The 26,698-nt window shown below is 41.9% G+C and overlaps 1 long non-coding RNA gene across 1 annotated transcript in view; it reads left to right on the forward strand.

Moving 5' to 3' along the window:
* Positions 1-273: 273 nt before the first annotated feature.
* The window catches only part of LOC139153389 (uncharacterized), a 94,509-nt gene continuing 68,084 nt past the window's right edge, over positions 274-26,698 (forward strand). The window contains exon 1 of the long non-coding RNA XR_011556807.1: positions 274-290. This is a non-coding gene — a long non-coding RNA (uncharacterized lncRNA). The remainder of the gene's footprint in view (positions 291-26,698) is intronic.

Genomic DNA, 26,698 nt, shown 5'->3' on the forward strand with positions numbered 1-26,698 from the left:
TATTAATACTTTTTTACAGCCTGTCTACTGACTTGGGGATGAGATCTTTACAAAAGATCTGTAAATCTTTTTCTATGCTTTTTGCCTCCTTTCCCTTTAACTGGTGTTACAGTAGAAGGAACAGATTCATCTGAACTGAGGAAAAAAAATAAAGGGGGGGATCTGTCTTTGCCTACCAGCATCCATTAGTATTCATCTGGCTAGTGTTCTGTAAATGTGTAAGAGAGTTGAGCAGTGTTTGGAAACTCAAACAGTATTTGCTGTGTGAGCAAGGAGGAGACAGGAAGGAGGTTGGTTGTGGCTTAGCTCAACTATTAGGTAGTAAAACTGTATGTTACTGTGATTCTCTCCTGTGATTGTGTTTTGCATTTGGAACAGATTTATTTTCAGGTGGGAAGGGGGAGTAGAAATCTTTAACATCAGACCGTGTTATTAATATAGGAAATATTAATGCTCCAATAGTCATTTCAAAACATACTTTCTTAGTGAGCACCTAGAAGGCAAATTTGTACAGTTCTGGAGATTTGGGGATTATGGTATGAGTGGTTTTTGCTTGTATGTATGTATGTATGTATGTATGTATGTATGTATGTATGTATGTATGTATGTATTTATAAAGAAATTGAGGCTCTTAAATGATTTATGAAATAAATAGTTTTATGGATGTCTGAAACAGTACAGATGGATTTGGCATGCACAGTAGTAAGCCCATATTGCATCACCTAGGGTACTTTATTTAACTTCTATTTGTTCCATTAAAAAGTTCTGAAAAAGTCATGATGGACATTTTAGCTATAAAACAGTTTTCAATATAATATGTGATTACACAATTAATTGTATGCAAAATACCCTGCCTATGGTAAAGAACTTTAAAAGAGTCACAGAGAATATATCGCTGTTACATAAACAGAAAATAGGTTTTGCTTCTGACTATTCTCAAGGTTCTGATAAAAAGGCCAATAGATCCTGCCAGTTGAAACTAGTCTATTATTTTTTAATGTTGCAGTAAGAAGGGAAAGTAATTATCAACCTTCGATGCTCCAAAGAAGCTTTTTAATAGCATAGCAAAATAGCTGGCTTTAGCAGTGAAGAGAATAACAAGTTGATACTTCCCTGAAATGATTTGGGGATGATGTTGTGAGGAAGAGTTGCAGTCTAGAAAACCATTCTGTAAAAGGTATCTCAACACACAGAAGGAAAAAAAGGGCATGGAAAACATCTCAGACAGAATAGAATAATAGAGTTGGGAGGAAGACTTCTAGTCCAACCCTCTGCTTAGGCAGGAAACCTTTCACCATTTCAGACAAATGGTTATCTAGTCTCTTCTTTAAAACCTCCAGTGTTGGAGCATCCACAACTTCTGGAGGTAAGCTGTTCCACTGATTAATTATTCTAACTGTCAGGAAATTTGTCCTTAGTTCTAAGTTGCTTCTCTCCTTGTTCACCTTCCATCCATTGCTTCTTGTTCTACTCTCAGGTGCTTTGGAGAATAGGTTGACTCTTTCTTCTTTATGGCAACCCCTGAGATATTGGAACACTGCTATCATGTCTCCCTTGATCCTTCTTTTCATTAACCTAGCCATGCCCAGTTCTTGCAATCGTTCTTCATATGTTTTAGCCTCCAGTCCCCTAATCACTTTGTCGCTCTTCTCTGCATTTTTTCTAGAGTCTCAACATCCTTTTTGCATTATGGCGACCAAAACTGAATGCAGTATTTCAAGTGTGGTCTTATCAAGGCCTTATAAAGTGGTATTAACACTTCGCATGATCTTGATTTTATCCCTTTGTTAATGTAGCCTAGAACTTTGTTGGCTTTTTTGGCAGCTGCTGCACACTGCTGGCTCATATTTAAATGGTTGTCCACTAGGGCTCCAAGATCCCTCTCACAGTTACTACTGTTGAGCGAGGTGCAACATATACTGTGCCTGTGCATTTTGTTTTTCTTGCCTGAATGTAGAACCTTACTTTTTTCACCATTGAATTTCATTTTGTTAGATAGCACCCATTGTTCAAGTTTGTCAAGATCCTTCTCTATTTTGAGCCTATCTTCTGGAGTATTGACTATTCCTGCCAGTTTGATGTCATCTGCAAATTTGATAAGTTCCCCATCTATCCCCTTGTCCAAGTCGTTGATGAAGAAGTTGGAGTACAGAGCCTTGGGGTACTCCACTGCAACCATCCATCCATGTAGATGTAGTTCCTTTGAGCACGTTAAGTGCGGTTGGTTAGCCAGTTTTGAATCCATCTGGAGGTGTTGCTGTCCATCCCACATTTTTCTACTTTATTTAGTCATAGGTTATGGTCTACTTTGTCAAAAGGCTTATTGAAGTCCAAGTGAACCACATCGACAGCATTCTCCTGGTCCACTAATTTTGTCACTTTGTCAAAGAATGCTATAAGATTAGTCTGGCATGATCTGTTTTTGACAAACTCATGTTGGCTTTTGGTTATTACTTTGTTTGTTTCTAGGTGTTTGTGGATTCACTGTTTGATTATCTTTTCCAGAATATTCCCTGATATTGAGGTCAGGCTGATAGGTCTGTAGTTTCCTGGATCTGTTTTTTCCCTTTCTTAAAAATGGGAACTACATCAGCTCTCTTCCAGTCCTCTGGCAGTTCCCTGGTGCTCCAGGATCTTTGAAAGATATAGTTCAGTGGTTCTGAGATCTCATCTGCCAGTTCCTTCAGAACTTTAGGGTGTAATCCACCTGGTCCTGGTGATTTGAATTCATCTGGGGTAGACAGGTGTTCCTTTACCATTTTCTTTCTATTTTAACTTGTGTTCCTAATATGTTATTTGTGATGCTGTCTTTGATAGGTTGGACTGTTTTTTCCCTTTGTGTCAAGACAGATTCAAAAAATGTGTTGAGTAACTCTTCTTTCTCCCTGTTGCTTGTCACCTTCTTGCCACTTTCTCCCTGGAATGGAGGGACTTTCCTTGACTTTTTTCTTGTTTTTAATATGTTGGAAGAAACTTTTTTTGTTACTTTTTACTCTTGTTGCAAGCCTTTGTTCATTGTGAGCTTTAGCTTTCCTCACTTCATCTTTACAGGTTTGGGCTATTTGCTGGTATTCTGTCTTAGTTATTTCCTCTTTTTTCCACTTTTTGTACTTGTCCTTTTTGCCTTTCAGGTTGATTCATGCTTCCTGCTTTCCTCCATGAGGATGGGCTCTTACTATATTAGGAATATATTAGAAGCTCAGGCTGCTAGGAAGGTCCACTATCAATTGTATTAGCTTCACAACATGTTTATTAAATGTTCATGTAATAAACATTCTCATACCTGTTGATTTTCCTTCTTTCCTCTTCTTCTTGAATTAGAAGATCAGATTGGAGTGTGGGTTCTAATATTTAAGAGAGAAGCAAGGGTCTTAGTAATTAGATAAACAGCTTGCATTATCTAAGTTCTGTAATGATGTTTGATGTAAGAAAACAGGTCCTGTCTTGGCTGGATCATTTTTAAAATTGCTAACTGACAATTTTGATAAGAAATTTTATCACTTTTAAAAATCTAGTTTCTGATTTTAATCTCTATGAAAATTTAAGGATGCTCTTGAATATTGATGATTTTACTAGATTCAAGCTGATAGCTAAATACAGGTAGTCCTTAATAATTACAACTGAGCCCAAAATTTAGGCTGTTAGGTAAGAAATTTGTTAAGTGAGTTTTGCACATTTTACCACTTTTCTTGCCACTTTTATTAAATCACTGAAGTTGTTAAATTGATTTTACTTGTCATAAGGTCACAAAAGAGAATCACATGACTCTGGGACACTGCAACTGTTACAAATATGAATCAGTTGTTAAGCACCCGAAAGCAAATCATATGACCATTGGGATGTTTACAACAAGTGTGAAAAATTGTCATAAGTTATTATTTTCATTTTGTAACTTCAAACGGTCATTAAATGAATTGTTGCATTTAAATAAGAAATACATAAAGCTTGATTTTCTCTACATAATAATGATAATAATAATAATAATAACAACTACTACTACTATTATAATTATAATTATTGTTATTGTTATTATTATTGTTATTATTATTATTAATTGGACTTGTATGCCATCCCTCTCCGCGGACTCGTGGCAGCTCACAGCATATACCAAAAACATAACAATACAGTTTACCCAATTAATATACTGAAAAGATTCTTTAAAATTCTAACTTAAAACATTCATTTGCATTCAATTATTAGTACAGGTCTTGGTTACATCAATTTCTCCTAAACTTCACTCCTGACATTGTCTGAAATAAATGACACAAAGCATAAAAATTAGGGTGGAGGAGAGAAAACAATAAAGGCTGTACATTTTTTAAAAAGATTGCATAAGAAACTAAAATGACAACAAAGACTGAAGCATATTTGTTCTTGGTGTTTAGTTTCAGTAATCTATGCATGTATATTTAATATTCCATCATGGAGCTCAGTATTTCAGGGATATAGATGCTCACATGGTTTCAAACTAAAGCATGGGTGTGTGTGTGTCAAACTCGCTGTATCATACTGCCATCATGTGATGTATTGTGATGTTTTTTCCCTTCATGGCTCTGGGGTGGATATGGCCTGCATGTGATGCACCCGCCCATTGGCTGCCTGTTTGACACCCCTGAGCTAGAGCATATGAGAACATCTTTGAACATCTTTGAATTTTCATAGAGATTAAAATAACTATATACACTATATAAACCATTTTTCCCAAAAGAGACACTGCTATAAATCTAGCATTTGTGATTTTTCTGCCTTTGATACATCAGTCATGGAAGGGTTTCATTTGATATGGATGTGCACCTCTAGAAATGAACATATTTATTTGAAATCTAATGAAAACAATAATATAAATAGCTATTTCATGAAATATAGTTTTATCTATGAAAACAGACAGAACAAGTGCTGTAATCTGTGACTAGGTGATAGGTTAAAGATTCTAGGGATGTCTATGGATATTCTGAAAGATCTAGGTCATGGTTACCCCAAAAGTGCTTTTTACAAAAGGCAACTGGACTTCCTTGTTGTTTTTTTCTTTGAAGACATTCCATTTCTCATCCAAAAATCTTCTTCAGTACATTGTGGTCAGAATTTGGAATTTTGAGCTAACATTGTTGACTCCTTGTATGATATTATTGTGGTTGGTTGTACAGCCAGCCAGATGCATAGATTGGACTTGGCATTTCTCTTTACTATTGTGTCCTCAAAGATCTGGGATTAGCAGATATTGTTTTTTCATGGTATTAATGGTATCCTTGCTGCCCTTTGAAAGTGACCAAATGTTGATGGTGTTCAAATAGTGTCCTGGTTGTTTTGGAATTACACCCAAAGCACCTATTGCTATTGATAATACCTTTCCTTTTCCCCTTCTCCCCCTTTTTTGCCACAGTTGTTCCATTTCTATTTGCAGGTATATTGTGATTTTTCTCCAGTTTTTTTAACTTTGCTGTCTTCTGGTACTACTCGATCCAATATATAGACATTTCTATTGATATTATTTTATTTCAAAACTAAGTAAAAAGGAATGAGCTGGGGTAGCACAGAAAAGATGATGTTACTAAATAAAGTATTAAGGGTATCAGGTTGCATCTGATATCTTAAATAATAATTCTGTTTTCCTTTTACTTATTCCTTTTGCTTTGTTAATTTATGAATTATTCAGATATAAGGGGTTTGATAGCCTTTTTAATACCTCCTTTATTTTCTTTCCTGAAGCACATCCATGCACACAGGGGTAAAAAGAACAATGCAAAGTCAACACTAAACATTATCTTCTCCCAAATTACAGTTTTTAATTTTTGTTTTTTTGTTTTTTACCTTTTTGAACTAATGGCTTAGAACTAATGCTTTATGGAAAATTACAGGGAGATTTGCAAAATGAGACTTACTCAAAACACAGTGTTGTGTTCTAAGTGAGCTACAGATCACAAAGAAAGAAATAATTTTAGAAAAACAAGTATCAGATAGACATATTTTGAATTCATTTTCCTAAACGGTAGGCTCCCACCCCTATCAAAATTAGCTTCTATTTTATGTGCCAGTAAATGATTAATGCCCCCCTTGGTGAGGGAAGGACATTAAATCATGGCCTAAAAGCATGTGATTTACAGTGTTTTGAGACTATGTGCAAATCACAAAATTCCAAAAAATATAGAACTAAATATTCTTGATAGAAAAAGATTGTTATACCTAAAATACCTAATTGGTATTTTTAATACCACCTTTTTCTGATATGGTCTTCTTGAAATATAGTAAGGCCAATCTGTGACTGAATTCATCCAACATGTTAAAATGTGTTTCAAAGAAAGATAATTGTAATTTTTTTAGGCATCTTTATGCCTTAGTTCATACTGTGCTCAAACTAATCATCAGATAAAAAGAGGGCAAATTTAATTTTAGCCAAGGGGCATCGAGATCTCTCCACATTAAAAAAAAAGGTAGAACTTTCTTCAGCCATTTGTAACATGAGGGATGTATTCAGTGAAGGGCTACCAAAATTTTTGCTACCACACTGTGGGCATTTTCTTTCAACATCTTGTAGTGCCTGACTCAAGTAATTCAAGATCCGACACGAGAGGGGACACACTTCAGAGGGCCTCCAGGGGAGCAGGGAAAGCTGTTTTTGCCCTCCCCAGGCATTGAATTATGGGTGTGGGCACTCGTGCATACATGATAGTGTGCGTGCATGCTCTTTTGGCACCCATGGAAAAAAAGGTTAGCCATCACTGGCCTAGACATCTTGCCTTGTCGTGATTGGATCATTTTCTGCTATGGCTTAATTTTAAGGCTCCAAACCTCCCCTGCAGGGAGGTGGAACTGATTAGGTGGTTCCAGCCCAGGTGCCTGATGGACCTGGAGAGCTTTCCAAGGGTGCTTGGGCAATTATTGGATTCGCTTATGCACAATTGTTTTTGGCAAATATTTGTTTTTATTTTTTCACTCCAATCACATATGCAAAATAATATGCCATCAATCTTAATACATTACAATGATTAAATTTTTTAAATTCAGTATTCATACTCTATCCAATGCTGCCTCCTTTACATTTGACATCTGGACAAAAATAATTACTCAAATTTCTTATATGTATTTAAAAAGCTATTAACTAATACAGTTTTTAGGCTGCTTCTTTTCTAATCACGTCTAATCATTTAGGCCGCAGTAGTTCAATCTTCTCCATACTGTATATCCTTAATATCAATTTCATGTATATTTCTTACCATTACTTTTTAGCCCTATTTGGACTGTGAGTCTCTTATCACGGTCACGCATGACCTTATCACCTCTGGGCTCAGCTGCTGCAATGCTTTCTATATGGGACTATTTTTGAAGAACGTTTGGAGACTGCAGGTAGTTCAAAATACAGCCGCGAGAGCTATCATAGTCCTCCTGAGATATACCCATGTCTCTCCAGCACTCCACAAGCTGCATTGGCTGCCGATTGGTCTCTGAATGCAATTCAAAGTGTTGGTCATGACCTTCAAAGCCAACATGGCATCAGACCAGATTTCTTGCGGGACCGTCTTCTGCCTCATGTATCTTAGCGGGGTCCCATAGAGTTGGCCTTCTCCAGGTCCCATCAGCCAGGCAATGCTGTTGGGTGGGGCCTAGGGGAAGAGCCTTCTCTGCAGTGGCGCTGGCCCTCTGGAATCAACTCAGACTGCCCACACCCTCCTAGTCTTTTGCAAGGCCTTGAAGATGCACCTCTGCCGACAGGCCTGGGGCCATTGAATTTTAACATCTACCCCAGCTCATGATTTATGTATGTTAGGATGAATGTCGATGATCAATTTTTAAATGATCTGGGCTTTTAGAATAGGAATTATTTAGATTTTATGTCTTTTAAGGTTGATGTTTTTCTCTCTTTAGAATTGTTAAATGTTTGAGTTCTTACACATTTGTATTTGCCCTATTGTAAGGCACCCTGGGTCTCATGAGTAGGGCAGCATAGAAATCAATCAATCAATCAATCAATCAATCAATCAATCAATCAATCAATCAATCAATCAATCAATCAATCAATCAATCAATCAAACAAATATTATCCTTCTCATCTTTCCAATTTTCACTCCATGGAGTTTTACAGGAATACCATGGCTTGTATGATTCTAATCTATGTGGGTTTTTTGTACAAGTCATCACATTTGAATATCTTTCCAAGACTATGGCTTTTCTATCAAGTGCTTGTTTGCAGAATATTTCTTGAGCATTTGTTCCTTTAATGTTGATGGTGCTTCTAAAAGGCAGAAGTTATTCACCATTTCAGTACTTTATTGTCAGTTCCAAAGCTGGTTGTCCTACCTGTTAATATTAATTTTGTCTTTTTTTATATTTCAATATTATATTTAATTTTAGTCCCTTTTTTCATGGTATTGGTTGACTTTTATTATTGGAACTTTCAGATCCTTTGCACTTTCAGTTATCAGGTTAGTATCATCAGCATAATACAGTCAATGATCTTCGTTTAATTTTTAAACTACACTCACCTTCATTTAAGTTGAATAAATAAGGGAAGAGCATATAGCCCTGTCACATTCCTTTGCCAACTAGAAGACTATTTTACCATTCATACTATGGCTTCCTAGTCTCTAGGTATAGCTAGAACTAAACTTACTTTGTTATTAAAGATGGCCACTAGCATATAGGTAGAACTGCTGTCATTCCTTGCATATTGAAACTATATAATAGATGATGTTCTCAGGAGAATAAAATTTCAGATTTTGAACATGGAGCTAAGTAAATATAGATAGATGCATATGAAACTAACTGGGGAAAAAAAGAAATATCTAAGATATTTTGAAACATAAAGTAGATCAGCAAAACAACATTTCAATCCTCTACTTAAGTCAATAACACTCAAGTAGATATAATCTAAAATTATAATTAAAAAGCCAGATTGTTTTCTTATCATTAAAGAAAATCCCTCAAGCATCTTCTCTATTTGACAGTAAAATTAAAACACTGATAAACGAATTTATACCAATGTACCTATTGCACGACAACCCAAAATATGTATCTGATATGGGTGTTTCCTGTTGTTGAATAATAGAACTTATCTTTTAGTCTATAATCCTGTTCCCACATACCAAGAAGCAACCCCTATTATGCTGTATTTTTCTAAATAGAAATATATGGAATTTCATTCTAAATCTCCTATTGTTTCAAATTGACATGTATGGGTTTTTTTTTAGTTTTTGCTCTCCAAAGCATCATAAATGGACAAGAATGATAATAACAGAATGGCTACAACTATCAGAATGACTGTATAAATCAGAGATGGGATTGAGCAGGTCCTGACAAAGCTCTGGATAAATGGCAGCAGAAATTTTGATAGTTCAGAAAACTGGTAGCGGAAATTTTGAATAGTTTGAAGAACCAGTAAATACCATTTCTGGATGCCCTGTCCCATCTATTCTCTGCCTCCTGAGTCCCAGCTGATAGGGAGGAAATGGGGATTTTACAGTAACCTTCTTCTGAAGTGTGGTGAGAATGGAGATTTTACAGTATCCTTCTTCTGACAAGGCCATCAAGCCATGCCACGCCCACCAAGCAATACCCACAGAACTGGTAGTAAAACCTTTTGAATCCTACCACTAGTATAACTGTATTCTTCATAGGCCTGGGTTACTGCTATTATTGTTTGATTTACTTATTCCTTTATTTTATGATCAAAGTATATCATTGATTATTATGTAGGAAACATAGAGCCCAACATCTCTAAAATAAATGAATTCTGCATTGTGACCCACTATTTTTATGCAGTTGATTTTTATCGGACTCCCTCCCTCCCCATTCCCTCCCCTCTCAATCTATATTTAATACATCTGTGTATTTGCTTTTCTGTCAAGGACATTTATCATTAATAATAAATTGTTCAATAGTTGAAACACCTTAAACCTTCTTGACAACTTAAACAGCCACAGAGAAGTTAGTGGGAAACACACCCTTCCCCAGAACTCAACTTTTCATTGCTATTCTATGTATTTGTTCATTTATTTGATATATTGCCACTACAGTTTATTAAAAAGCAAATAAATAAGAAAAACATATGAAAATCTAGACAATAATGCAACTGGAAAAATATTAAAAGCCATTAACAAAAGTAATACAAACAACATGTAGACGATTCAGTGCTATATCATTTAATACAAGGACATATTTCTCCATAATGGCCTCATCTGGTTTATTTGTGGTATTTATGTCACTGTTTAATTTAGAAAAAGCTTCCATGCTGCTAAAAATGGGCTAATAAGAACACTAGTAGTAATGTGCTGCAGCTGATTCTGAGACATCAGATTAATACTTAACAAATGATAGGTTCCCTCATATTATGATTTCTGCATATTTGTGAACAGCCAGAGTTAGAGTATTGTGTTATGTGAAAAATAAAAGCTTGTCATGTCATTGTAGTGTACAGAAATGGCTTTCAGCAACTGGCAAAGTTCTGGTGGAAATTTTTATTGAAAACATAATGTAATGGAGAAAGCTTAAGAAAATTCAGTCCAGTATTAGACAAGAAAAAAAAAATCACTTTAGCTTTGGGCATCCATAGACAGAGGGCTTCAAAAACGTCAAGATGGCATTGAGATTAAGTTGTGCAATGCATTCAAAATACACAGGGCTTCAATTAAAAAAAATATCTTACCTATGTCCCTGTGCTGAAAAAATGAGACTCCCTGCAAGTCAACTTACAGGAAAGGTGGAGAGAGGGCGAGGCAACAGCTCCGGTGTAGGCACAAGTTTACACCCGCGTTTTTTCCCCAGGGCGCCGCTTCTGTGTGCAGGTGGCAAGGCTATCCAACCACTGCCTCTTGTTTCCTGGGGGGTTTTTTTGCTTCCTGTTTCTTCCTGGCAGCGGGAAAAATATCAGCAGAAGTGGGCGGAGCGTGGTCCCTGGACACAGCCAGAGAAGCCGGGTGGGGCTCAGATCCCACAGGGGTTTCTCCTGGCTGACAGCAGATCAGCTGTCGGGCGGGAGAAACGGTGCCAGCTCTACCACGTGGAGTTTGAAAAACCTGCGTGGAGTTTGTTTTTTTGGATACGTGGCCGCGTGACCGCACAGGCTAGAGGGAACATTGGCCAGGAGCACAGGATGTGGACGCATCCTGTGCTACTGTCACTTACCCGCGGGCCAGATAAAGGGCCTCAGCGGGCCGCATGTGGTCCATGGTCCGTAGTTTGGGGACCGCTGATCTAAGAAATAAGTGTATGACAATCTTTTGGCTTGAATCTGTCAAATAATTGAAGCAGTATAATCTAATGTGATTTATATAAGTCAATATGCTACCTTCATTTTGTTTTCTAAGTATTCTGCAGTGAGAAAATTATTTTTATTTACATTCAATAAATTTATACCTCAATATCCTAAAGTGATACAATATTTTGTAGACTGAGCTGTGTGGATATGCAAATATCTAAATCGTCTATTCTGTGTGATTAATCTGAAATGATTAGAACATACAAATGCAAAAAATTCCTGTTCTATTTGCATCTGTGTCTATTTTTTCAGATCTTCATAGAAATGCCAATATAATAATACTTTGTTCACAAGCTAGTTATTAGCTTCATTATTACTATAATGCTGCCTTTATAATATCTGCTGATACTGTAGAAAAATACAGTATGTTAAAGAGTATTCTTTGAAAATTAGCTAATGCAAGTGAAAGTATGATCTGGTGCAACATGGTTTAAATCTATTAAAGCCACCACTTCTTCTGCAAGAAAAGGAATTATTTTATGCAATTAATAGCAATTTATTTGAAAGTGTTCCTTAAAATTTTTATGTAACCAAGCAACCAATCAAACAGGGTAAGAATGGTGGGAAAAAGTCTGTAGAATGACATGCTTTTTAAAATATTTTTCTTGTGAAAATTTCCCTGTAGTCTTTAAAGACAATTTTTATTACAACACACACACAGAAAGAGAGAGAGAGAGGAGGCAAAGGCCACTGCCTCACAAGGCAGAGCCTCAGGTTCAAATCCCAGTAAGGATGTGGCTACCTGATGAGGGCATATAAGCATGAAATAGACCTATAGCAATCTCCCTTCCTTTTCATTATCAGCAAAAATATCTTACACTTATAGATTGTAGTTGTCAGCTATATAAAAAAAGCTTATCTACCTTGGAATATTTTTATTTTATTTATTTATTTATTTATTTATTTATTTATTTATTTATTTATTTATTTATTAGATTTGTATGCCACCCCTCTCCGTAGACTCAGAGTGGCTAACAACAGCAATAAAACAACATATAACAAATCTAATATTTAAAATAACTAAAAACCCTTATTAAAAACCAAACATACACACAAATATACCATGCATAAATTGTATAGGCCTGGGGGGAATGAATATCTCAATTCCCCCATGCCTGATGACAGAGGTTGGTTTTGAGGAGCTTACGAAAGGTAAGGAGGGTGGGGACAATTCTGATCTCTGGGGGGGCTGATTCCAGAGGGTCGGGGCTGCCACAGAGAAGGCTCTTCCCCTGGGTCCTGCCAAACAACATTGTTTAGTCGACGGGACCCAGAGAAGGCCAACTCTGTGGGACCTAACTGGTCGCTGGGATTTGTGCGAAAGAAGGTATTCTGGTCCGATGCCATGAAGGACTTTATAGGTCATAGCTAACACTTTGAATTGTGACTGGAAACTGATCGGCAACCAATGCAGACTGCGGAGTGTTGGTGTGACATGGGCATACCTAGGGAAGCCCATGATTGCTCTCGCAGCTGCATTCTGCATGATCTGAAGTTTCCGAACACTCTTCAAAGGTAACCCCATGTAGAGACTGTTACAGTAGTCGAGCCTCAAGGTGATGAGGGCATGAGTAACTGTGAGCAGTGACTCCCGGTCCAAATAGGGCTGCAACTGGTGCACCAGGCAAACCTAGGAAAATGCCCTCCTTGCCACAGCTGAAAGATGTTTCTCTAATGTAAGCTGTGGATCGAGGAGAATGCCCAAGTTGTGGATCCTCTCTCCTAGAGTGATGGATGGACAGATGGAATTGTCCCTGGGAGGCAAAACCCACAGCCACTCTGTCTTATCAGGGTTGAGTTTGAGCCTGTTGACACCCATCCAGACCCCAACAGCCTCCAGGCACCGGCACATCACATTCATTGCTTCATTGACTGGATATGGAGTGGAGATGTACAACTGGGTATCATCCGCATACTGATGATACCTCACCGAATGCCCGTGGATGATCTCGCCCAATGGTTTCATGTAGATATTAAATAGCAGGGGGGAGAGGACCGACCCCTGAGGCACCCCACAATGGAGACACCTAGAGGTCGACCTCTGATCCCCCACTAACACTGACTGCGACCGACCGGAGAGGTAGGAGGAGAACCACTGAAGAACAGTGCCTCCCAACCCCTCCAGCTGGTGCAGAAGGATTCCATGGTCGATGGTATCGAAAGCCGCTGAGAGTCAAGAACACCAGGACAGAGGATAAACTCCTGTCTCGGGCCTGCCAGAGATCATCCATCAGAGTGACCAAAGCAGTTTCCGTGCTGTAGCCGGGCCTGAATCCTGACTGCTGAGGGCCTAGATAATCGGCTTCTTCCAAGGACCGCTGGAACGCCACCAACTTCTTAACAACCTTCCCCATAAAGGGAAGGTTGGAGACTGGCCGATAGTTGTTAAGAACGGCTAGGTTCAGGGAAGGCTTCTTGAGGAGGGGGCGCACAAGTGCCTCCTTGTAGGGATCTGGAAAGGACCCCCCCAAGGAAGCATTGACAATCCCCTGGACCCAGCTCCATGTCACATCCCTGCTGGCCGAGACCAGCCAGGACGGACACGGATCCAGTAAACAGGTGGTGGAACTACAGTTCCAATGGCCTTCATCAGGTGTCACTAGATCAAACTCTTCATCAGGTGTCACTAGATCAAACTCTTCCCAGACAGATGGACAAGTACGGGTCCCAGTCACCTCTGTTATCCAATCAGAGTCAAGGTCTGCCTGGATCCGAGTGATTTTATCAGCAAAAAACATGTTAAAATCCTCGGCACTACTCTGTGAGGGCTCCCAAACTCCTCCCTGGTTAAGAAGGGAGTGGGTCACCCTAAACAGAGCAGCTGGGTGGGATTCCGCTGATGTAATCAAGGCGGCATGATATGGGCATCTTACCGCCTTGAGCCCCACTTTGTAAGTCTTAATATGAGCTCTTACAAGTGTTCGATCAGATTCGGACTTACTCTTACTCCATCGCTTCTCTAGACGTCACTTCTGGCGTTTCAACTCCAAAAGCTCCTTGTTAAGCCATGGAGCTCTCCGGGGTCTAGTGCCATGGAGAGGTCACAGTGGCGCAGTCCGGTCAAGAGCCTCTGCTGCAGCCTTGTTCCAGGCCTCAGCAAGAGACTCTGCTGAACTGTGGACGAGTGCATCTGGAATAACCCCAAGCGCCCTCTGAAAGCCCTCTGGTTCCATCAGGCGTCTGGGGCAGAACCACCTAGTCAGTTCCGCCTCCCTGCGGGGAAGGATTGGAGCCAGGAAGTCAAGCCGCAATAGAAAATGGTCTGACCATGACAAAGGCAACACTTCTAAGCCCCTTAGTCTCAGACCATTGCTCAGTTGCTCAGAGAGGAATACCATGTCAGGTGCATGCCCCCCTTGTGAGTCAGACCCTGTACTACTTGAATCAGGTCCATGGCTGTCATGGTGGCCATGAACTCCTGCGCTAGCCCAGAGGTTTCACCAAGTGATGGCAGGTTAAAGTCCCCCAAGACAATAAGTCTGGGGAACCCCACCCCCAGCCCGGCTATCTATTCGAGCAGCACAGGCAGGGCTGTTGGGAGGCAGGTACGTGAGTAACAAGCCCACCTGTACCCCTAAGTCCAACTTCACCAGGAGGGACTCAGAACCCGCAATCTCTAGAGCAACGAGTCTACACAGGCAAAGGCTCTCCCTGGCTATAATAGCCACTCCTCCCCCCTTCCCTGGGGTCGAGGCTGATGCCAAATCTGAAACCCGGCTGGGCAGATTTCAGAGAGAGGAACTCCTCCCTCTGGGCCCAGCCAGATTTCAGTAACACATGCCAGGTCAACCTCCACATCTGGGATCAAATCTCAGATGAGGAGAGCTTTATTTAACACTGACCTGGCATTGAATAGCAGCAGCCTGAGCCCAGGGCCAGTATTACACTCGTCAACAGCACCCTGGGTTGAGCTCATGGAGCAGGAACAAGGAATCACTATTAAGCAGCAATCCCTCCTTCCCCTGGAACGGCTAGCTCCATGGCTCCCAGCATATCTGCCTCTCCCCAGAAGCACTGGAATGTTCTGACCCTCTGCCACCCCAGAGATAGGTGCCCCCTCCCCTCCTGCCTCTCCAGCGTCAGGTGTGCCAAGGATTTCATTCATGCCATATCCATTCACCTCATACATACCATAGTTCCACCCACCCACCCCCATCCCATCCACCACCCCTTCCCACTCCATCCAATCCCAAGCATCCATCACTAAAATTACCCCCCAATAAATTAGTTTAAAAGTGTATAAAAATTAAAAATTAATTTAAAAAGGTTAACCAGTCAATTATGAGTCAAACTGAGACAATCATACAATTAATATTAGTTAGTATAAAAATCAGTTCTTAAATCAATAGTTCAAAATTCATCAGTCAATCAGTCAATTCAGTTCAGGATGATTATAGTGTCTTCTATAAATCCTTCTTTAAGTCTGTTGTGTTATAGGATCTTCCACTAGGGGCGCAGTTCTACAATGGTATTCAATAGGGAATAGATGGAAGGGGGGAGGAGGGGAGAAGATGACAAAGCAAAGATGTTAACATTAGCTAATACCCCCAATTTGGCTGGCCTTGATGGTCTTCGGCAATTCAGTTTCCATTGCTCACTCTCCCCCGAACTCTGACCGCTCTGTTCTTTCAGTCCAATCCCAGCCAATGCTCTGCTCCACAGGGCAGCTCCAACTCACCTCAGCCTCCTTCCTGCATTTCCGGCCATCCATCTCCTTCGGCCCCCTCGGCACCAGTAGCTCTCACTTACTTGCATCATACAGGGGACTGGGCTGCTTCGTCTACCAGCTGGTATCCTTAACTCCTCCATTCTCCGCATATGACCTCCAGTGCCAAGAGCCGACTGCTCCCACCGGCCTGCACCCTCGGCGTCCTCAGTCTCACAAAGCAGGTAGATTTGTCCCGGCCTCGGTGCTGGCCTCTGCTCCGTCATCTCAGGACCTCTGTCGCCTTGGCACCAATCACTCTCACTTCCTGGTGTCTTGCTGAGAGGGTCGCTAAGATTAAAAACAATTATAGAACCCAAACAAATCATACATAAACCAAGACAGCTAAGGATATATCAATTATTCCATGCCTGGTGACATAGGTGGGTTTTCAAGAGTTTACAAAAGGCAAGGAGGGTGGGGGAAGTCCTAATCTCTGGGGGAGTTGATTCCAGAGGGCCTGGGCTGCCACAGAGAAGGCTCTTCCCCTGGATCCCGCCAGATGACATTATTTTGTCAGCAGGACCCGGAGAAGCCCAACTCTGTGGGACCTAATCAGTTGCTGGGATTCATGTGGCAGCTGGCGGTCCTGGAGGTATTCTGGTCAGATGCCATGTAGGGCTTTATAGGTCATAGCCAACACTGTGAATTGTGACCGGAAACTGATCGGCAACCAGTGCAGGCTGCGGAGTGTTGACGAAACATGGGCATATCTTGGAAAGCCCATTATTGTTCTTGTAGCTGCATTCTGCACAATCTGAAGTTTCCTAACACTTTTCAAAGGTAGAGAGCATTGCAGTAGTCGAACCTCAAGGTGATGAGGGCATGAGTGACTGTGAGCAATGACTCCCTGTCCAAATAGGCCCGCAACTGGTGCACCAGGCAAACCTGGGCAAACGTCCTCCTTGCCACAGCTGAAAGATGGTGCTCTAATGTAAACTGTGGTTTGAGGAGGATGCCCAAGTTGCGGACCCCTTTATGACGGGGATCAGTAACCCCCCCCCAGGTGATGGATGGACAGATGGAATTGTCCTTGGAGGCAGAACCCACAGCCACTCTGTCTTGTCAGGGTTAAGTTTGAGCCTGTTTGAGATGTAGGATAGCTTGAGAAAGTCCATGTAGTGGTTTGAGGTGTGCTCATCTGTTCTTCTAAGCACATTTTTGGTATTCTATCAGTTCCATTGGGAGAATCCTCCACCAATAGTTGAAGACTTTATTAACTGTTAAACTGTAGATGGAATGGATGCCAGTTTCAGCTCTTACTACTGCTGCAGGTGTATTTCTATCGGTCCCCAAGATAGTTCTTAGAAAGTGTTCTGCTGGGCTCTATGGTATGAATCTCCCAAAAATTCAAGGGTACAAATTTCAGACACACACACACTTGAAAGTTCAAAAACAATGTTATTTATCACAAAATTCAAACAAAACAAAGAACCCTTTTTGTATTGCAAAGAGCACTCTTTCAAAAACAACCTGGTAGGCTGTACAATCCCCTTAATCAAGCTAGCAGCTGTGAAGAAACATCACAGCCCTCCTTCTTCCATGAAGCGAAACACACTTTGCTCTGCTTTGGTTTCAAAGTCGTGAAAAATCAACAAACAAAGTCCGGAAACAGCAAGGCACGGTCCTGAAGAACAACGATCAGATAATCTTCCACAACGGTCAAACCAGCATGCTGCTATTTATATCAGCAGCTCTAATTACTGGAGCCCCACCCAAACACAGGTGGCCTCTCTTATCTCTTGTAATATTTCCTCAATTTGTCTCTTCTATGCATAACTCTCCGCATGCTTGGATTTAACACTTCCTCATCCGAATTGACCAAAGATAAGGGAGATTGGCTTCCTGGGTTGTGTGCCAAGCCCTCCTCTTCCAAGTCACCCCCACCTTCTTCTTTGTCCAAGGAAACTGCACTCCCTGACTCTGTTGGCAATAAAACAGGCCTAGGACGTGTTGATGTTTCCCCTGCATCCACCTCCACATGCCTTGGGGCAGGAGCTGGGCCAGAGCTAACCACAACAGAAAGTAGGCTTGGTTTTGTTCCAGTGGTGAGGCCTTTAGCAGGCCCCACAATTCAGCACCATATGCTAGCACAGGTGTGATTTTTGCTTTATAGGCCTTTAGAATAGGAAGCAGAGAGCTTGGGTGATTATAACTGAGTAGTTTCATTAATGTTTTAGAGCTTGCTGTGGCCTTCATAGAGCTTTGTTTAAAATGATTGACCCAGGGCCCTGTATCTGTAAAAACCACCCCTAAATATGTGAATCTATCTATTGTTTTATAGGCTCCCCATCTAGATACCAGTTATAATTTGCTCGCCTTTTCCCAAAAACCACTTTGGACTTGTGCTTATTAATATTCAAGAAGTTAAGAGCACAATAAGCACTAAATTTCATCATCAATCTTCTCAAGCCTACTTGAGAATGTGCCATCAAAACCATATCATCAGCATATAGGAGATGTTAATGTGTCTATCGAGGATCTTTGGCATGTGAAGGTCCGTGGAATGGAGGAATCCTGGTATGTCATTAACATAAAGGTTAAACAACATCGGGGCCAAGATGCATCCTTGTCTGACTCCTTTGTAGGTGGGGATGCTCTGAGTAAGAGAGCCACTGACTCCAGTACGGACTTTCAGACATGTGTTTGTATAGAGGGCCTTTATCAGATATAGTAGTCTAGGTTCCATATTTAACTTGGCCAGCTTCTTCCATAAGATACTGTATCTCTGTTTACAGAGTCAAATGCCGCATTGAGATCTATAAAAGAGGTAAACAAATGTTTGCCATCAGTTGTATATTTGGTAATAAGATGATGTAGTACAAAGCAGTTATCTGTTGTAGAATGTTTGTGTCTGAACCCGGCCTGTTCTTCCACAACTATATTTTTTCTCAATTACCCAATCCTCTATTTTTCTCAAGAGATGTTTTGCATACATCTTAGCTATTGTATCAATGAGACTTGTGGGTCTGTAGTTTTTAGGATCTTCCTTGTCTCCTTTATATATATATGGGAACTACAAAGGGAAGTTCCCATCCTGCTGGAATATGGCCGGTGTTGTCTATGTACATAAACAAACCTGCCAGTAGTGCAGCCCACCAGTCACTGTGCGTCCTAAAAGTTCAGGAGGCAGGAAGTCTTCACCTGGTGCCTTACTAGATTTCTGTGACTGTATGATGTGTTTAATTTCTGTCACTGTAACCGGTTACCAGGTAGGGAGATTATCAAGAATCCAGGGCTCAGTCATTATCTTTCCTGAATTATCTTGTTCAGGGATGGCAAATAAGAAATCCTCCCAAATTGAGGCTGAAATGGGAATATCAAATAGGAGCTTGCGTTCCTTTATCCAATTTTCAGTTAATAATTCATCCAATTCGTATAATGCTACCTGATTATTTCATTTTTTAAAAAAAATATCCTAAAGTTATCCAATTTCTTTCTAATTCTATTTTTATCTATCAAGGGACTTGTTTGCTTTTCATAAAGGGGAGATATTCATATTTAATAGTTTTATATTTCCAGAGTAATACCATTTCTCCTTCCTTCCTTCCTTCCTTCCTTCCTTCCTTCCTTCCTTCCTCCCTCCCTCCCTCCCTCCTTCCTTCCTTCCTTCCTCCATTTCTCCTTCCTCCCTCCCTCCCTTCCCTTCTTCCTTCCTTCCTGCCCTTGTCAGTCTTCCAATTCTCTCCCTGGTCCCCAACCTGACTTTCCCTCACTGGGGGTGGGAGAGGCTCTGCTGTGAATTCCCAACTTACGAGAAAGGTGGGGTGGGTGAGGCGAGAGCTCCAGTGTAGGCAGCGCTGTCAGCTGACTAACAGGCATGGCGTGACTGCCACTTTTTTGCTTTTTGCTTCTGCGCGCAGGTGGTGAGGCCGTCCGACTCTGCTTTTGATTTTTGCCTGTGTGTGTAGGTGTATGTGCACAGATCGGACTGACCTCTGCAGGCTGGTCACAGATAGCGGGCGGGCCGTATCCGACCCTCAGACTGCATCTTGCCCAGGTCTGATCTAACATCTATTAAACTGAAGCTAAGAAGTTCTTTAATCTCGCGGGGGGGGGGGGGGGGGGGGCTCATATTCTTTTGGACTGAATTGGCTGACTCACTACTGACATATGCTGTTTTATTAGAGATATTTTAAAAAATCATCCTGATTAAATTAGACCTTTTGGAAAAGACTGGTTGGAGTTGTTATTGCAGGAAGAGTTGGACAGTAGAATTGTAAAGACCCTGGAAACTATTGAGAGCACTGTTCCCTCTAAGCTGCGTGCGTCTGTGCATGCGCACCACAAAACACCCCCCGCACACCCTTTTCCAAGGGCGCACAAGGAGCTGCGGCCGCCCCCATCCCCCTGTGCCTCTGGCCCCCTCGCGCCTCTGGCTTCTTGCCGCTGCCCCCCGCCCAATCTGCCTCTCTTTCTCCTCCTCCACTTCCTGCCTTGGGGCGCAGCTCCTCCCGCAGCAGAAATGCCCACCTCTCCCCTCTCGCAGTCCTTTCACCGAGAGCACTTTCATCCTGGGCTGTCAGCGAGGGGGCTGCAGGAGAGGTGGGGCAGGCATTCTCACAGTGGAGACCGGCGAAGGTGATTTTCAATGTCGGGTGTGCTGATGTGGACGCTCCCCATCCCCCGGCCAGCCTGCTCGGAACATTCAAAATAAGAAAAACCTTGGCCCGCATCCCCGACATTGAAAATCACCTTCGCTGGTCTCTACTGTGAGAAGAACGGAGAAAGAACTAGAGAGAGTGAGAGCAACAGACGGAGCAAGATAGAGAGAAAGTGAGAAAGAGAGAGAGAGAGGAAAAAAGAGAGAAGTTATTTTAAATAAATCTTTAAAATATCAATCTCCCCTCCTCATTCACTGGATTTCTTTTTCGCACTTCCTTTTTCTCATCCATTAGTCTCTCAGCCCTTCGCTGTTACCTTTCTTTGTCTGCAAATGTTCGGTCTCAACCCCCTCTCTATTTTTAAGCTCAGGTTTCTCTCCGCTCTCAGTCTCAGTCTCCCCTTTGCCTTCTTCCCCTCTGTTAGCATCACTCTGGTCTCAAATCTCAGATCTCTGATCTCAGGTCTCCAGTCAGCTTCAGAACATCAGCATCTTCTCTGTTTAGCTTGCTGCCACTCATCAGAGCTCTCCTCTGGTCTCCATCACTTGCCTCTGGCTCACCCGATTGCTGTCTCTCACTCGTCTCATTTCTCACTTGTTCCTCACTCAACTCCATCCGATCACTACTGTTTCACTTATTTCTCAGCCTGCTCCCTTAGGTTCAGATTAAATACCAATCTATCTCATTACACCTGGCCCTTATCATGCTACAGTTTTTGTCTTCTTTCTTTCTTTCTTTTTCTTTCCCCACATCTCCTCCTGTTCCTCCTGTCAATGTCCACTCAGCATGTACTTCCGCCCTCACTCATTAATCAAGCTGATATATTTTGGTTCAAATTAGCATTTTATAGTTTAGAATTTAAGGGCTTGTAATTTTCTTTTGTGGTCCCTTATTCTTTCTCTCTTCCATATGTTTATGTCTTTATCTTTTTTCAGATCAAATCAGTTCATATAAATCTACACACACCCTTCTGTGGTTCCCTCCTTCTCCTTTCTTTCCCCCGCTGTGGAGCCGCTGTCTTAGAATTTTAAATTTCTTTTTCACCATCAAATATTTTGGATTTCACCAATATTGCAATATATTGTAAATTAATACTGTATTGGGTTTCTTCTTAGCAGATCAGGAATGTAATAAATCTCTTGCCTTCCTCTGTTTCTATGGGCAATCATGGTCCCACCACCGCCATGTTGACAGTCAGCTCTCCTGCATTAGGGTTTACAAGGTGCCTTGGGCCACCCTGTTCCCCAAGTGGGCACCCAACTCAGAATACTTCCATCTGTGATGACAGTCACCCTTTCCAGCTCTACGAAGCAGGTCCCCCTCTCAATTGCCTGAGAGCTCCACCATAGTAATAATAATAATAATAATTTATTAGATTTGTATGACGCCCCCTCTCCGAAGATGTATTGATGCTCAAACTTCCTGGGAAAGACAAACTCTGACTGCTGATACAATGTACCCTGCTCTCTGAAAGGAAGAAGAAACCACTGGAGATCCCTTGAGTGGAGATGCACCCAGGGAACAATGTGAATGGCTGATATCATTTTCCCTGCAAGGAGAACAGGGTATGGAGTGGCACCATGGAAGACTCCCTCACTGAACTGACCAATTCCTGGATGCCATCCCTTCTCTCCTCTGACAGGTACACCATGCACACTGAGGTGTCTATGATTGCCCCCAAATGAGTCTAGTGTCAGGGGACAACAGATTATTTTTTAGTGGTTCAATGAGAAAACCTTGCTCCTCCAGAACCTGGTATGTGATGTGGTCATCTCTTTATGCTTGTCTCCTGGAGCCTGATTGGACCAGGATGTCATCCAGGTAGCACTGCACACTGTCTGGAATGGCCCTGAAGTGTGCTGCTAGCATGGCAAGACCCTGGGGCTGAGGACAATGCAAAGGGGATGGCAGTGTATTGAAAGTGCCTTTCCCATATGTAAATCAGAGATACCTACATTGAGAATCCCTTATGGGGATGTGAATATATGCCTCCGAGAGGTCAATAGATGTAAGGAAATCCCTTTGTCTGATTCCCTTCAGAATGGTGTGAAGGGTGTGCATGTTGAACCTCCTATACACCACATACTCATTGAGCCACTTGAGGTCCAGGTTGGGCCTCTACACCCCTCCCCCAAATGTTTTCGAGACTATGAACAAGACTGAATAGAATCCGCAACCCCTTTCATCCACTAGCACTAGCTGAATGGCAGCTATGTCCAGCAGATGCTGAATGCCCTCCACCAGAGCTCTGTGGCTGGGGCTCTGTGATTTGGAGCCACAAACAAAGAATTTGAGAGGAGTAGTCTAGAATTGCCAGGGTCTGGGATATGGTATCCTGGACCCAGGAATAGTTGGTCATGGTCTCCCACCAGCTGGTGAAAAGAGCCAGACAACCCCCAATGGGAGAATTCCTATGATGGGAATCAGTAGCTCCGGTGGAAAGGGTGTCCGCCTGCCCCTTGAAAGGGCCATTTGCTCTGGTTCCCCTCATTATAGTAAGATGGGAAATGGGAGGGGAAAATGCCTGTACTGAGAATTGGGTGCCTGGTACTGGGAATCAGGCACCTTCTAACCCCTCTTGGGAAAAGGGGCGGGCCTAGCTGCTGCCTTGTGGGTAGACATGGGCAACACCATCTTCTTATTCTTAGTTTCAGTAACCAGGGTATCTAAGGTTGACCCAAATGACAACTGATCTGCCAGAGGGGGTGCCACCAGTTTCATTTGGTGCAGGCATTCCTGGACCAGTTGCATAACCAATTTAGTTGTCTGGTCACCATAACACCTCTCATCGAATGTGCTGTGAAGTGCGCAAAGCATGTTGCCTGTAGGGTGACGCCTGCCATGTATCTCACCGTGGTTAGGAGCTTGTTCAGGTCCTGATATGCCCTGACATCCACCATACTAGGTAGAGATCCTGCTACTGGATTCAGCCATTGCTTGTTAATGGCATCCAGGAACAATTGTAGCATCGGGATCAGTTCCACCGGGACTGTGGATCTGGTTGGGCGTGGAAGATAAGTTAGCAGTGGTTCTTGCCTTGTGTAGAAGGGGTCGGAACAAGGCTGGGGAGAAAGACCTGAAGTGGATGGTGGCTCTGAGGCCAGCATCTCATCCTCCAAAAACTGCAAGTCTGATTGCTCGTCTTGGGAACTGTCCTCTTGCAACTGGCCTTCCTCCAGATCTGACAGCAGATCAGGGGTCCCCAGACCTAGAGATGGATATATACCTGACTCACCCTGGTTAGCTGAGGGGGGGTATACTTCATAACCATGGCCCTGACTGCTACCTCCATGCTTCTTCAGAGGCCTCGTTAAATCTGGACTAGTCCCCAGAGGCCGCCTGGTTGGTAGGGATCTGGGACTGTGGCTGGGGTTGGGGCCTCCAATCAGTGTTTTCCTTACCTTATTTGGAGCAGCGAGGCAGCTACCGGAGGGAACGCCTAGCCAATGCTCAAAGCCCTGCTGGACCGATTGCTGGCTTAGTTGTTGCAAAAAGGCTCCTTTTAAATTAACAGAGACCAAGATCAGTTAGTCATTGATATAGGATAAGCTTGTTGTTCTACAAAGAAGAAGCACACGTCCCGTTAGTCATGGACTGAATCAAAACAGAGGGGGAAAGTAGGGGTCAATCCCTTTTATACACCTTGATTCAGTCCTGGACGGGCCTTAACCCATACTCTTGGAGCCTAGCTTCATTCTTCTTGGAGAAAGGGTTTTCATATAAGGAGGCAGAGGCAACTTCTCATCTTTGTCACTGCATACTCAGAAAGAGCAATAAGCAGTAAGAAAGACAGCAGCAGAGCCAATGGGTTTATAGTGAACTGTGAACCTTTATCGTTTCCAGTCAAATATGCAACAAAGCAAGCCATTTTTTCAGTTGCAGAATCACTTCTTCTCTTTGACACATTTTCAAATATAAACTTTCAATCATTTGGAGGGGGAAATAAAATTGCCATTTTTATTTTAATTTCCAAAAAAAATTCTTCTCAGACTGGAAATATTCGAATTATTTATTTATTTGTTTGTTTGTTTGTTTGTTTGTTTGTTTGTTTGTTTATTTATTTATTTATTCATTCATTCATTCATTCATTTATTTATTTATTTATTTATTTATTGGATTTATATGCCACCCGTCTCCGCACTTAAAATCATTTCAGAAAGACAAGATGAATTTCAGTATAAGCTTTAGCAGCTTTTCTCAAGGATTAATATAGGTAATGCCACTGTATTACAATATATGAAAATAAAATTATTATGCAGTGCAAAAATGTTTAGATCTGACATGGTATTTATTCTAAAACTAATTTGGGACCATGCTAATACAAGAACATTTTTATCAAGAGCTAAAATGAAACTTTAAACTAATTCTGATAATACTTGTTATATTACTATTTAAAATTAATTTTGTAGATCGGGAGTGTCAAACTCAATTTCATTGAGGGCCACATTAGGGTTGTATTTGACCTCAGGGGGCTGGGGTGATCATGGACAAGATAGTCATGGCCAGTTTAACATTCTCATGTTGGGGGCACCTATAGTGGCCCAAGTGCTCTACCAGTGAAAATGGGCTCTCAGCCTCTGTTTCTGGCTGTGATGGACTCCTGAAAACCTCTGCTAGTGAAAAGGGAACTCTGTTTCTGTTGGAAGAGCACTGTGGGCCAGTCTTTTCTGTTTCCAGGGCAGCCCCATGGGCTAGATCTAACCATCCTGCGGGCTGAATCCGGACCTAGAGTTTGACACTCCTGGTGTCAAACACATATAATTTATACTTCTCAGCATCTTATGAACAATATCAAAGTGTTTAAGAATCAGGGCATGACAACAAATAATTAAAAAACTATTTTTCAGTTACATAAATCAGATATAGTTAGAGAATCAGATATAGTTATATTGTTAACAATTTTCAGACAACTTGCTTTGGGCTAAGTTTCTTCCTTTGCTTACAGGAATGATTGCCTTATTTAATTCCCTCCTATTGCCAGTATAAAAAAAGTTAAGTAACAAAAATGATTTAAAAGCTCTAATAGTTAATGTTGTGGTTCAGCCTGGGACCCCTCCGGGAATGGCTGATTTGCTGTCGGCTTCCAGCTCAGAGGGAGAGGCTGAGGACCAGGAGGTGCAGACTGACGAGGAAGCGGAATCCCAGGCTGAAGAAGAAGGACAGCCAGAGTTCCACCAGGGGGAGCTCTCCCCAGCAAGCAGCCTGGATTCCCTGGGGGAAGATGCTCATGACATCATAGATATGCGACAAAGGAGAGCTAATCAGAGACGAACTCAATTGGCTAGGTATTTCCAGCATTAGAGGTCACAGCTGGGTTTGGGTGTGGTGCTTGGGAAAGGATAAAAGGCGGCCCCACCCTTCCTGGCTTGTGGAGTTTTATCTTGGAGATTCGTGAGACCTGTCTGTGAACTTTGGTGGCTACAATCCTGGTTTGTGCCTTGGACTATTGAAACCTTGGGGGGGGGGGGTGCCAGCAAGAAGCTTGTGAAATTGACTGGACATCAGGACCCTGTTGTAACGTATTGTAACCTGTCTGCTGTGAAGACAGGTTTTCCTTTGTGCTTATTTTTTCCTGCTATAAAATACTTTTGGGATTTTACCAGAGTGTCTGGCTGTTTTTTCAGTGGGTGTGGAGGTCTGGGAAAACCCAGACAGAACAGTTAAGAAGTAATTAACTAGCTGTTACTTGACCTCTTATAATTTTGTGTCCAAAGCCCTACCGTAATAAATAAGAAGTCCATTTAAAAAGATGAAAGATATTTTCATCTATAGACCACAAGTAAACATGTCAAATTCACTTAGTTGTATTAATAAAGAATTACAAGTCAAATGCTTCATCAAGCATTGATGTCACAATACAGTGATCCCCCGATCATTGCGAGGGTTCCATTCCAGGACCCCTCGCAATGACCGGTTTTTCGCGAAGTAGCGCTGCGGAAGTAAAAACACCATCTGCGCATGCGCAGATGGTGTTTTTACTTCCGCAGCAGCGAGGAGCCGAAGATTGGGGTTTTCCCACCGCCCACGCAAACTCCTCGCTGCCGCTCGCCCGCCCTTCGCCCGCCCACGCCGTTCGCTCGCGCCGCTTCCCAGCTGAATCCTGAAGCCAATTTGCTTCAGGACTCAGCTGGGAAGCGGCGA

This window comes from Erythrolamprus reginae, chromosome Z (genome assembly GCF_031021105.1).
Source record: "Erythrolamprus reginae isolate rEryReg1 chromosome Z, rEryReg1.hap1, whole genome shotgun sequence".
Classification (NCBI taxonomy): Eukaryota; Metazoa; Chordata; class Lepidosauria; order Squamata; family Dipsadidae; genus Erythrolamprus; species Erythrolamprus reginae.